The sequence below is a fragment of the Lepisosteus oculatus genome, chromosome 1 (assembly GCF_040954835.1).
Source record: "Lepisosteus oculatus isolate fLepOcu1 chromosome 1, fLepOcu1.hap2, whole genome shotgun sequence".
NCBI lineage: Eukaryota > Metazoa > Chordata > Actinopteri > Semionotiformes > Lepisosteidae > Lepisosteus > Lepisosteus oculatus.
The window spans coordinates 31,999,759-32,014,274 of NC_090696.1; positions in this window are offsets into that span (position 1 = coordinate 31,999,759).

Sequence of the window (14,516 nt, forward strand, 5' to 3'; positions counted from 1 at the left end):
CGCTTCCCACCATATCCAAGGATACACTTCAGTCAAAATGAAACAGGTAGGATGGATGTATTGTGACAAACCACACCGTTGTTGGTTTTACTTTATTGTTTTTCATATTTACTCTAAGTTTATAGAGATATAAAAATGTTTAGAATGTTTATTTTAAATGCGCGTATGGTCAAATATGGGTCATGAATTGAGATTTTACCTACTATTTATGTACTTTTAGCGACAAAGTCAAAATTAAACCGGCTTAGTGTGTGGTGATTCTGTTAGCTGGAATGGATTCATTTCAAAATTCTGGCGAATACGAGTTTTGTTGAATCGTAAAGTAGAAATTACTTTTGACAGAACAAAATGGAAAAAAAAACTATTCTTAAACATTTTAAAATACGACGAAACATAACATGTTGGTACATTATGAAATACTTGAAATAGAACAGAAATTGTCATCAGTATGTTGTTTTTTTCATGACAATGTAGCTGCATTACGCTCCTTTTTTTGACATATTGGTTAAAATAACTAGAAGATTAAATCATTATAGAATAATACATGGAAGTTATAAAATTAAGAATATAAATATGAAAACACTTGAATTACAAGAAAGCTTCATGTATGTCAACAAAACTTCTTTTCCCGACAAAACTCTGTAATAAGGGGAATTTAATGAGTCAGAATCCCCTCATGTGTCTGATTAGCTGACATTTTGTTGGGCATTGGTTACTTGATGTTTTAAATAAATTAAGTCATTGTTACATATGGGCAAGCGATTATTATCAGTCTGATCGCTGCATGTGATTTACAGTACTGTATATCTTACAATTTATTTGGGTACCATTAACGTATTAAAAGGTTACTTTACAATGAAGTCTTGAAATAACAGCCTGTTTTCTCCACCGTTACCGCCGGACCCTTATTAGTGAGTGAATGTCTGCTGGATTATTTACATTACAACAATGAATTCGCCTCAGCAATTAATGCTGATAAAGACATTACAGTATAATTTGTTTTAGGGACAGAGTTTTACAACACGTCAGTTTGAACGATAAATCAACTATGAAAACATTATTATGACGCTGAAGATAATGACAACTGTTTTAAAAAACACACATATTGTTCTTCTTGGACAAGCCTCTTTTGTTCATACTGATGTTCAACGGATTTGCACCACAAAATTGTACAAAAGTCAATAGACCCTTGACCAAATGTTTGTTAATAAGTCAATTCCAAGAGACAGCAGGTCTTATTTGTAGTAAAAACTGCAGTTCTATGTACTACATGAAAAAATGCCGACCTTTCACAGATGGGAAGAAGTTCTTGAGATTTAATTTTTTTCTTTGTTTTCACATTTTCACATTTTTTAGTTAATGTAACATGTAGATAGATTTAAGTAAATTCAGTACTTTTAAACTGGAGGAAAATATATACTTAAGAGACATTACGAATACACCAAATAAGTATTTGAACCAGTGGCATTTATTATGTTGTTAATGCCGCTCAGTATATTTTTATAGTATAATTGTTTAAAATCTAATGTTTGACAACAAGCGATTGCACATCTCAGTCCAGAGCTGGGAAGGGATCAAATGGTAATGAGCTTCCATCTGTTAAGCAATGGTGATTGTTTAGAAATTAGAAGTCAGTAACTTTCTCAAGTAAAAGGTAGAAATTTAGTTGATTAGCTTCTAACTTCCTTTCCTGAGGTATACCAATAGTAAGAAAGAAGAAGAAATAAATCTCTGAATTAAATACTAATGTTGTTTAATGGTCCAAGAATTCCACTAAGACTCGTCTTCTCATTCATAAGATTCTTTATGAATTTGTGAGCCAAAGCATTGATCCAAAACTTTGAAATTTATTCCAAATCCCCTCAACCCATTTCGTAAGAAAGTATCTGTTGTTCTGAATCCCTCAGTCAGTACAGAAGGCACATTGTACACAAAGGGTTATGGGAGTCTGGAACAAGCTACACTGACATGTTGTTGAATCAGATTTCTTATATCTTATAATCACTTAGCTACGACCAACCAAATGAGGTAGATTGCCCCAGTGGCCACTTCTAATTGATGTCATGTCGTGGCACCTAAGTATTGAATGGAGATTCTTCTTCTCTTTACTGGGCTGCAGACCTCAATATTTCCTGCTGTTCAGTGCGACACCCTAGAGGAATAAGTAAGGGCAAAACTAAAGGGAAGTTTAGCTTAACGTGTTTCATACAGAGGCCAAGCTAATTTTGTCTCTAGTTTGACTTTGAAGGTTGTGCTATTCCTTTTTAGGTACCTGAGACCTTCAATCAGATCCTTTTCAGGTTTTAATGATTTCAGGTTATTTTCTTTTGTGTCTTCTCTGATATTTTTCCAATGGAAAATATCGTATTTTTATTAATTCTAGAGCACGACTAGGATTTAAAATTAGTGATAGTTTCATGAATATTAGGGCATTATTTTCTATTCTGTGTATCACATGGGGGTATGTTATTTAGGTAATTGATTTCTACCAGCTGTTATTAAATATCTGCTTAAAGGGTAGATTTTTCATTTTTGTTTTGCATTCTATATATATTTATATTTTATAATTAAATTTAAACCCCATGGCAACACCTAGAAACACTATATAAATAAAAGGGATGGGTGGTACAATTAATAAAATATTAAAATCACCCGCACATCCTTATTTGTTGTTTAACGTGCTGACTGAGCTGACTTTGAATAAAATTTAGCATTTGCTGAAATAAAATATTTCCATAGTTTAACTGAAAGGATGAAAGATCTGAAGTTTATTTTTTATACTAAATAGAAACAAAGATGTATAAGTCTATGCTTGGAATATAATATATAAGAAAACCTATAATTATCAGTAGTACTTGTTGTAACATGTTATCTTATATAATACAGTAATATGGAAGAATATCAGTTTGGTAAACTGATGCAGTGTGCAAGTGTAATAACCAGTTTCCTAAGCAGCTTTTAAAAACATTATCAATGTTAAACTACATAAGATGGATAAAAAAAACACTTTTTTTAATCTATTAAAAATGTGAAGTTAGGTTTACCTAACCTGCAACCTGAGGTGCAAAATCTGTAAGTTGTTAAATTATATTTATACTTTATTTTACAATATGTTTTTTTTTTACAAAAGTCAAGCATGTAGGGTAGAATTAATTAATAAAAAAACTTTGTAGTTCTAACAATTTTAAGTGTTGTATGGGACAGTTTTATTAAAATAGACTTTTCTGTACATTTCCCTTTTGTCTGGTCATCGTGTTTCACCAGTGTATTTGAATTTTCTAGTTATTTCATGACATTTTTGCTTCACTCATGATTCTTGAAAAGATGGCACCTACGGTAGTTAATATAATACAGTACCTTGATATTAATATTTTGCTGCTGGAAATAGTTTTAAAGGACAGTAGCTGGCACTCTCCTAAGAGAAAAAAAATAAGGCCTCTCTTAATTACAATCACAGGTGGCAATGTCTTAGGAGTTGGTGTATTTGCGCTTGTGTTTCCTGTAATGTTTCATGAGAGTTTTTGTACCTCGGTTCTACTTGAGTTGCCAGTAGATGTGAGATATAGTATCTGTCACAATGTATTAATGGATTTGTTGTTACTACAATGTTTTTAAAATGTGTTATAAAAATCCAGCACAGTTCAAGTGTCCCTCTGTCCCCCTTTTTTACCTCCTGAATCGCTCTCATTGTCTTTTGAGAGCTGTACCGTACACCTGCGAAACCTTAATCAAATACAGTTATTTCAGGCACGACATTTCTATAAAGTGGTTTAGGTTATGAGAACAGTACCAAACTCTATGTATACATTTTGGTGTCATTTGAAACAACAATGTATGACCTGATCATTGAGATTACCACAAACCCAAATTTAGGTAAGTATATATACAGTATATATCTAGCAGGGTCTAATGATTTTCTAGAAAGCTTTCAGGACAAAGTGTAAACTAGAAGATTAAATTTAGGAGCCTATGCTTTATAAAAATAAGACCAGTTAAGAGCATTTTTTTTTAATAAGTAGTTTCCTTAACAACGTTAGAGAACCCCCCTGTACAGCAATGCCAAGGAAGTCGGAGTATACCTGAACTGACTAGAGATCATGAAGCTTCTGTTTCTTTCATTTCATCTAGAATCATAAATAAAATGTGACTGAAGATCTGGAATTTGCAGATCTGAACAAGAAAATCAAAGAAAGTCAAAGTGTAAATAAATTAAGTATGCTTCTCAGAATGACAGTGCACTTGATCAAATTTGAAAAAAAAAACATTTTGAAAATTGTGTTGAAAAAATGTGATTGAAATAATAATCAAAGAAGCCAAAGTAAAGTTGTAACATGTAGAATATTTTGGAAAGCACTGTGCACTCTTGTTTTCAGAGCCTTTTAAGTATCTTGAGCAGCCTAAAAAGAATTTGAAAGAGACAGTAAAAAAAAGGCAGATTTTCGTTAGGGACAATGCAAACAAGAAAAGACAATATTAGTCAAAGATATACTGTTTCAGAACTATGAATTATCCGCTCAGTTCTTTGTTTTAATGAAATATTCTCAAAACACTTTATATATTTCAAAGCATCCAAACTGATTTTTCATGGAATGTAAACACACTCATCCAAATCAGTAAAAAGCCCTTTTAGCTTTCTTACCATGGTACTATTGGCAAACATCCAAGGAGTTCTTAGAAGAGTGTGTGTGGCTTTCTTGAAACTGAAAAAAACATGAATGAAGATCATTTAACTCGTAATACCAAGGAAATACAGAATTCATAAACCTCCAATACATGTAAACATTTCCTCCTTTTTGTCGCTGGCCTAATTTATTTTTTTTATTTTGTGACTTTTATTTTGTTTCTCTGAGCACATTGTGTAACCGTGAGAGCAGGAAGTTAAAATGAACTAAATCAATTTTTTCATTTTAAAAAACAGCAGGAGCAAAAGGCTCTTCTTTTCAGCCCTAAATTAGATGTTTCATAGCATTTTATATATTAAAATAAAATAAAACCATGGAAGGAGAGTTTTCATTGCTTAGAAAAGTATCTTCCTCCCATTGAAATTATATTTTCAAACATGAGTCACTTTTTTTCTATGTCCGTCCCCTTTTTTTGCCCTATAAAGCAGCAAATCCACTTAGCAAACATAGAGAGTAAATATGATAAGAAGACTAAGAACCACTTAAAATCACAACTTTTCAATATAAGAACATGTATTTGGCATTTTTAACTTTGTTTTGCTGAAATTGTAAACTTGTTTTGGACCCAGATGAGTTTCCAAACATACTTCAAAGCATACAACATTATTATCAAATGTGTCTAATGGTTCTCTCACCTGCCTTTGTTTCCTCTTTCATGCATAGCAGTCTATTTTACGTCTGCCTTGTTTTTAATTAGTGATGTGAGAAATGACGACAGCAGAATTAATTTGATGATTACTGAAACATTGTGTCTGCTTATGTAGAAGAAAATGCCATAAATATTGGATGCAATGACTCAAAATATACAGCCAAAGACACTAAGGAGATCATCAGGAGAAAAGGCTGAAAAACGTAGCTCCAGCTTTAAATCAAATTGAGCTTGCATTTTTTGCATGTGCCTGAATACCCTAGGAATTGGCAAAAATTCAAAGTTGCTGCAGCAAAGCAACTCACAGAATAGATAGAGCTCAATGCTTTAAGGACTTCATTAAATTATTGCATACAAGGTACAGTATAGGAACAAGTAATAGGTTTATTCCATGCTGAAAAAAAGAAGAGAGAAAAAAAAACGTTTCGGCCGTGGAGCCTTCTTCAGGTGTGAGCAACCTGAAGAAGGCTCCACGGCCGAAACGTGTTTTTTCTCTCTTCTTTTTTTTCAGCATGGAATAAACCTTTTACTTGTTCCTTTGCAGCCTACGCATGCTGACGCAGATACCCACCTGAAGGTACAGTATATACAGTACAACCAAATACTGACTTTTATACTCTGGCATTTAAAGTGAATGTTTCCCAGTACTAAGGATCACCTGAAATTGAGGTGAACCCAATGTATGTTTTTGTTCTAATACAAACAGATGTGTTCAGATATTATCGCAAAGTAATATATGTATTATATTGTATTATAAATATTATGATCACAAATTCAAAAATGTCCTGACTATTAAGCAAAATAATTTCTAATTTTGCTGTCCCGAGATGACTTCTGCAAGCTTATTGTTTCCCATCTTAAATTTTTATTTTTTTTTGCTACTTGCATGTAATACTCTGTGCCTGTCTACATTTTCCCAGTCTTGAATTTTGTCTTTTTGAATTTCTTTTGCAACTCTATAGTGTTTTCCAGTCCTTCTATTGTGGTATCACTTGTAAACATGGCTAGTTTATTAACTGTATAAGAATGTGGATCACAGATATCAGTTAGTAATACAGATCCCTTGTTTCTAAACTTATAGCGTCACTCCAATCTGTGTATTCACACCATACCTAAACAGCCTTCAATTAAAAAAATATTTTGTATGTGGAACTTCATTAAAAACCTTCTGAAAATATAAATGTCATATCATATGCTTCATGCAAGTTATTGAAGCATTTTTGAATTCTTGCTATCCCAAAGAATCATATTTCAATACAAATTAATCCTTATATTATATTTGTTTATTTATTAAGATTAATTGTTTAACATGTAATAGAAGTAAGAATATCTAAATTATTAGGGTAGGATGTGCTGCACGTTTTATATAGGGTCACTACATGAGCAATTTTCCAGTTAACAGGTAGTATTCCAGTCTTGAGAGAGTGTTGAAAGAGTTCTCTTAATGGACTATAAATATAATCCCTCATTTCCTTGTCTATAATTAGTAAAATGCCATAAGGCCCTGAAGATTTGTTTATCTTTGCTTCTCATAGTACAATACCTTTAACATTTTAACATCTCTTCTGTAGCCTTAAATAGGTCTTTACTGGGCCTGCGCATATTGTCAGTATTTTCTTAGTGAACACCTGACTAAAACATTTATTTCTTGATTTCATTTCCAATTCATCATCTTATTATTATATCTTAGACACTGCTTCCCCTTTCATGTTGTCTTGTACTGAAAACACTTTATTTTCAGTAATGAAATTCCTCTCTCACTCTTTCTACTCAGTGCTCGACCTGCATGTGCACTTTTTTAACTGGATGGTGTTCTTTCTATACTCAATTTATAATGTACTTTTTTTCTTCTTATATTTTATATTTATAAGTTGTTTGGACCACTGCTTTATAGACTGTCTAGGTTTTAATTTTGTTCAGACATTCTGAACATTTATTTTAATAAACATTTTGTTTGAATTTCTAATACCCAATCAATAACTCCTGCCCTACCCTAGTGCAATGTCTCCCGGGAAATCCCTGCCACTCTGTAGAACCCAGATAATTTTTTTTAGGTTGAATGTATCATTCAGTTCTGTAGAAGGCCTTTGTTATATAATTATATTTACAATGTATTTGCATTATTTTCTGTTGTTGACAAAATGATAACGGACAATGACTAGATGCACAGTATCTGCCTGGTGTTGTAACTTCCTCTTAAGCCTTTTCCTGGTCAATGGTTGTTTTCTGACTCCTAAAAGTGGAACACATCCACAAAATGTCTTAGATTAGGCTGTAAACATTTGATATTTTAATTTTCAGCAACTAATTTTTGAACAAACAGTGTGTTGCATGGCATTATCTCCATAGTCTCATCACCCTGTAGATTTCTTTTCTTAGGTCTGTAAGTATTTACTGTACACAGTCATGTAAGGTTTCTTTCTCTCAATGCAAATATTAATATCCATGTTATATTTATTTTTATCATTTCTTTTAAGTAGTGTATCATTTTGTATTTTACTATGGAAGCTTTGGATTCATATTGTAAATACCTAGATAAAGATGATGATGTTTTCAAAGAAACTGCTTTAAATTATTATCCTATATTTGTTTTTGTACTAGAAGAAAAGTAAACAGGTCCAGTCTTGCCTTAAAATTGACCACGGAAAACTTTACTTAATGCCAGGCAGGTCACTCTCAGGGAGACCGTGTCACGGAAGCTGGAGGCTAGCCGTGGAGAGAGACCGGCGAGACGGGAAGACCCTATGTGAAGTGGCAGAAACGGAGTAAACACGGGGCTTCCGAGGACAGAGTCAAAAACCAGACAAAACACGTAAGAAATAACCCGGGAATCTGAGGCAACAAATGACACGTGGAAAAAATAACCCACAACATAAATAAACCCTGACGAACAGGGGAACAAACAACACAAAAAAATATTGCATAACCGATAAAACCTAGGAATCCATGAGGACAAACGACACATAAAAAGACCAGTGGGACAGGGAGCCAGAAGTCAGGGGGACCAGGAAAGAAGAAAAGGGAGACAAGGAACAGAAGCCAAGGTGGCCAGGAGACCACTCACAGGGTCCAGTGCAGGCTCGACAACCTGTCACGGAAGCCAGGGGCTAGCCGTGGAGAGAGACCGGCGAGACGAGAAGACCCTGCAAAGCGGCAGAAATGGAGCAAACACAGGGGCTCGCTCTGGGCTCAAGATATCGGGCAGAGTTGGGAACGAGACATAAGCCCTCAGGTAGCAGACGTGGTAGCACCCGATCCCAATGCCAAGCGAAGAGGACAGGACAGACCCAAAATAAATAGCAAACCTCCACCACATGCACTGGAAGCACAAGAACAGGTACAGGGAACCAGGGAACAGGACAGAAAGGTGGAGAGCCCTCTAGGGGTAGGAGGAGTCTCGTGACAGTCTCCAAGTCACAACTCTTCTCCAAGATCAGTGGGGAGGTCCAAGTGTGATGCTCTACGAAGCATTAGTTGCTGTACAGCTCAACTTGTACAAGACTGATGGTAAAGCCATGGTTGCCTTACTCATCAGAGTTAAGACCAATTTAACATTTGTGTGATGCTTTTGGCATCATGTGTGGCATCTAGGACTCCTAGACCAATGAGCAGGCACATCATTCATCTCATTAAGGCTTAATGAGATGAATAAGACTACACCAGAAGACAGCATCTGGAACCTGGTGCAAAGCTTCTGTCACAGATGAACAGCTTGTACTGCTTTCAGCAGCGGTCATGCACACTGTTAGTCTGTAACTTTCACAGTTACTCCTCCCAACCATTCATTCCAAATCTTCATTAGAATAATGGATTTATAAATCCAACCATCCTTTTTCTAAGTGCTTCTTTTAATTCAGGGTCATGGGGGAGCCATGGGGAGTTATCCCAACAAGCAACTCACACAAAGCAGGGTACATCCTGGACGGGATGCCAGTCCATCATAGGGCAGACACGGATGTGCACAAACACATGCAAAAACATACAGACTCCATCCAGATAATGCTTCAGGTCCAGAATTTAAATCAGGGCCCAGTGCTGTGAGTCAGCAGTGCTAACCACTGTGCCATCAGGGCACCCTAAATTATGTTATACCTAATAATGATTATACAATATATTATTCTCATGGTTTTACTATCTCTATATTATGCACATAATTTGGTTTACCACAGTTTCCCTAAGATTATATATGTTTCCTATAAGCATGTTACAGGAAATATTTATATGCGTCTCTACAGTTGTAATGTATGTCTTTTGTTTATTATTTTGACAGTTCTTCCAGTGTCTATAATGTGAGTTTTTCAGTTTTACTGTCAGACAATTTGAGAAGTAAGAAGTTGGGGGTTCTAAGTATTGATGAAGTTGATGAACAAGATGCCCTGTGCTGTTTGAGTCTGGGACAAGGAGAGAAGGCAAGATGTTGGCATAGCTGTTGAGTTCAGGGACCTGCTATGCTGTCATATTGCCCTGTTTCCTATCCATCTGCTGCAAGATGCTGTGATTTCACCTTAAGAAAAGAGGAACATATGATGTTAAATAAAATCCTGATACAAGCAGGCTTCCAGTCACTGTCTAAAGTTTACCAAGAAGAAAGCTACACAGACAACTACATCTTGACAACGCTTCATGGAAATGTGGAAAGTAAGACATGCTTTTATTTTAACATTCAACCAATATTGGCAATCAACTGCCATTTTAAGGATTAGCAGCATGTGCAAACCACCCGTGCTTCAGAAGGAGAAACGCATTTGTTCAGTCAATTGCTTGTTTTCCTACTTCCATTGCATGGTCATAACTACATGTTACAGAGTAAATACAATCTGTGCCAGCTGCATAATCCATATCAAATAGTTATTAAAATAATCTCCCAACACAGTCCATAGGTTAGTTTTCTGTTGAATGTTTATAACAGTCTATAAAGTCTCTACATTTAAACCATAGAAAGCAAGTAGGTAACTTTTAGATACCTATGAAAAAGTCGTTTAAAACCTCATAATAATTAATTAAGATTAGAAATGTATTGTGACATGGATTACAATGGAGTTGTTAAATGTACATATCACTGTACCTCATAGCCTTGTATAATAATGATTGTTATAATGTGTTCCTGATTATAACATAAATATACTGTTTCTGTTTTCTTTATTTTGTAAGAAATACAATCATTATGGAACATGCAAGAGCATATTTTGCTAGTCCATGGAAATATAAAATCTCAGTAAATATATTTGTTTTTATACAGAAAAAACATTTTCTTTCAACAAGTGTGCCTGGAAATGGTTTCAACGTTCACATTATTGTTACTGTGCTTTTCCATATCAATGTTCGACAGCCACTAATTACAGCATTTAAAAAAATAACATCTGAAAAAATGAATCAGGTGGGATTCAGCAGCACTCTATTACAGCCCTTTGTATATATTAGTCCATGAGATAAATCAATCAGACTGAAGATCAGGAGGGATGTAATATGGATTGTAACTAGTCTTTTTTATAGTTTTCATTTTTCATGATTTTTTAAACTGGATATTACAAATCTAATAGAAAATATTTCCTCCATCCTCCATCCTCCATCACTGGTAATTCATGAATTAAAATCATACTGACATAATAGAATTAAATAGATTCCATATAAATATTATCTTAAAAAAAGGATCCATGATGCTAGTAAAGTGTGTAAGGTGGTTCCCAATAATGTGCCAACATATTTTTTCACCATTTTATAATTTTCATTTGGATAATATCTGGTTCAGATTGCAGAGATCAAACGATACGAGTCTCTGACCCATTTAACAGCAGACTTTATATCACAGTTTCATCACTCGTAACTAACCTCCTTGAAGGCAATCATAAAGACCTGGCACCATGCAATGATGGCAGCAATGAAAGAATTATCCTGTCAGTTTCTGGGATACCTTCTGAACAATAAACATTACTAATTAAAGTTAAAAAAAAACACATTGCTGATGCATGCTTTTTGCACATTGCAATTAATAACCCCATAACTGATTGAATTATGACTGTCCTGTCACAAACTTGTTTTTCCTGCACTGAATCACTTGTAGGGTTGTGCCAGCGTGTTAATATTTAAGTTGTGGCTTGTATTTAAAGGATAGAGGTATATGTAAAAAGATTTTGTAAGTTGTAAAAGGGAAAATTAATCTTTCAGTATTTCTCCTTATAGTCTCCTTTTATTATAATTAAGAGATTTCCAAGAAAGGAAACCTACAATGATTGTTTCATGAAGTATTAAACATAATTGTTTGAGGAAGGCATTCCCTGATCTCAACCACCTCTGCCCCATTCCCACACGCCCTTGGTCTCACCTCTCTGTTGACCTCCTTACGGATCTCCCCAAAAGCCAAGGTAGAACTGCGATCATGGTGGTTATCAATCACTTTTCTAAATCCGTACGTTTTGGCCCTCTTCTGTCCATCCCATCGGCCTGGGAAATGGCTGATTTTTTGTCCTGCATGTTTTCCAACTCCACGGCATCCCAAAAAATATCGTTTCTGATGGGTCCACAATTCATATCTAAATTTTGGAAAGCATCCTGTCAAATTTTGGGGGCATCTTCCACACTCACTTCTGGATATCACCCTGAAGCTAATGGCCAGGAAAAGAGAATGAACCAAGACCTTCTAACATTCCTCAGAGCATATATCTTTGCTGCCCATGATAACTGGGTCTCCCTTCTCCCCTGGGCCAAATACACCCATAATTATCTTTACACCTCCCCCATGGACATGTCTCCATTTCTTTGCTCACTCGGCTATCAGCCCTGACACTGTTCCTGACCATGACGTTACCACGGTTCAGATATATTTTTCCCGGGACTATGGAAGAAGGCCAGGACAGCATTACAAAGATCATCCCGTAGACAGAAGATCTCTGCCGATAGACACCAATGACCCTTTCCCCAGACTAAGACGAGGACAATTTGTCTGGCTTTCTTCCAAGAACATTCCTCTCCGGCAACCGTCCAGTGAATTGGGTCCTTGCTTCATAGGGCCCTTCTGAGTACTTTCCGAAGTCACACCCATCTCTTACCGCCTCATCCTCCCTCCCACCCTCAGGATTCACCCCATCTTCCATGTGTGCTTCCTAAAACTTTACCACAAATCCCCGCTTTCTGGACGTCAACCACATCCACCTTCCCCCCGACTCATTGATGGCTCACCCACCTATATGGTGAATAAGATCTTGGGCACCCTATGGCATAGAGGCTCCCGCCAATTCCTGATAGACTGGGAGGGTTACGGTCCAGAAGAACGATTGTGGGATTCAGAGGCTGACATCCTGGACCGTAACCTCATTGTGGACTTTTTTCGCACCCATCAGAGCTTGGCTAGTAGGGCATCAGAAACCGCCCCTGGGGGGGTACTGTTACACATTCCGCACGCATCTCTGACCCATACGCACTGTGTTTAACAAACGCTGACACCGCAAGTAATGTACCTATCACTGTTCACTCTTATCACTATTTCAGTTCCCTATTTTCCTCACTTCCCTGCTCACTATTGCGGATTATCCTCGAGCTCCTAAGTGCGTGTCCTTTACTATTACTATCTACTCGGTATTAGACCTCCTTGCCTTCTTGCCTTCTTGTTTACGATTTAGTCTTGTGTTTCGGATTGTTGCTCTCCTGCTGTCTCAACTGTTCTCAGACCTTCTTGCTTGTTTTCTGGATTACGTTTTTATTATTGCTTCAATAATTCTTATATCTACACCTGGTCATCAAATTCTTATTGAAACAATGTCCACACTACAAACCAGCAGCCATATCACCCTGCAACTCACAACTGGCAACCCACTGAATCTAAGAAGGTGTGAGCCTGGTCAGGACCTGGATGGGAGACCTCCTGGGAACAACTAAGGTGGCTGCTGGAAGAGGTGTTAGTGGGGCCAGCAGGGGGCGCTCACCCTGCGATCCATGTGGGTCCTAATGCCCCAGTATAGTAACATGGACACTATACTGTCCTTTGGATGAAACGTAAAACTGAGGTCCTCCCTTTGGTCATTAAAAATCCCAGGGCGTTTCTTGAAAAGAGTTTAACCCTGGCGTCCTGGCCAAATTTCCCATTGGCCTTTACCAATCATGGCCTCCTAATAATCCCTATCTATAAATTGGCTTCTTTACTCTGTTCTCCTCCCTACTAATAGCTGATGTGTGGTGAGCATTTCTGGCACACTATGTCTGCCGATCCAGGTGGCCAATCCACCATACTGCACATTGGTGGTGGTGGAGGGGAGTCCCCATTACCTGTAAAGTGCTTTGAGTGGAGTGTCCAGAAAAGTGCTATATAAGTGTAAGCAATTATTAATTATTACAAACTGCTCTTGTACAAAAATGAGTCAATAAGCTCCAAACTTGGTAGATATTCTAGTGACAATACAATTAAATGATGGTGATATTACCTGTTTAAACCAAAATGGCCTTGTGACTTATTTTGTTCTAAAAACATTTCAGGCATTATGCCTAGCATAATAGGGATAATTATTAGTTGCGTTAAATCTATATTTCAGGTTGATGTGTAAACCTGTTTAGATTAAGTTTTATATGCATGGCTATTCAATTAAAATATTTTAGGCTGTAGCGCATCGGTAAAACAAGATGGCAGCTGACTGCGATTGGTTATTTGCCTCATTGCATAGCATTCTTAACATTGAGACATCTCAAAGCTGAACACAATTCAGAAATGGATGGTATCATCCTTGACACTTGCTATTTGACACATGACAATAATAGCATTGTTGTACCAAACAAAGTGCCAGCCTGAGCGGTACTTTAAACAAATGGTTAAAAACTGTTCATTTTTGGAAAACGCATCCTGATTGCTTTGAAATTTGACAAACATCAGCAGCACATACATCTGCTTCAATATTTATCAACATAAACTAATTTTAAATTTGAGTTTACAAACAACAGAAAGCATAGAAATATCAGAATGCAGCCACAATTTAAACTGTGACGTTCAAAGCCTTTTTCAACTTGGTGGTAGTTATTCTGGGGTAAACATGATTGAAATATTGTAAAGTTGTATTGCTGTGTAGGCCACAATAAATATATGACTGCAATACTGTTTTGAGATGTCAAAATATCTCTTTTCAGAAACAGCCTATATGTTAAATTGCAAAGTTTCATACACTTGTCTTCCTTCATAACAAATGACTGCATTAAGTTTGATC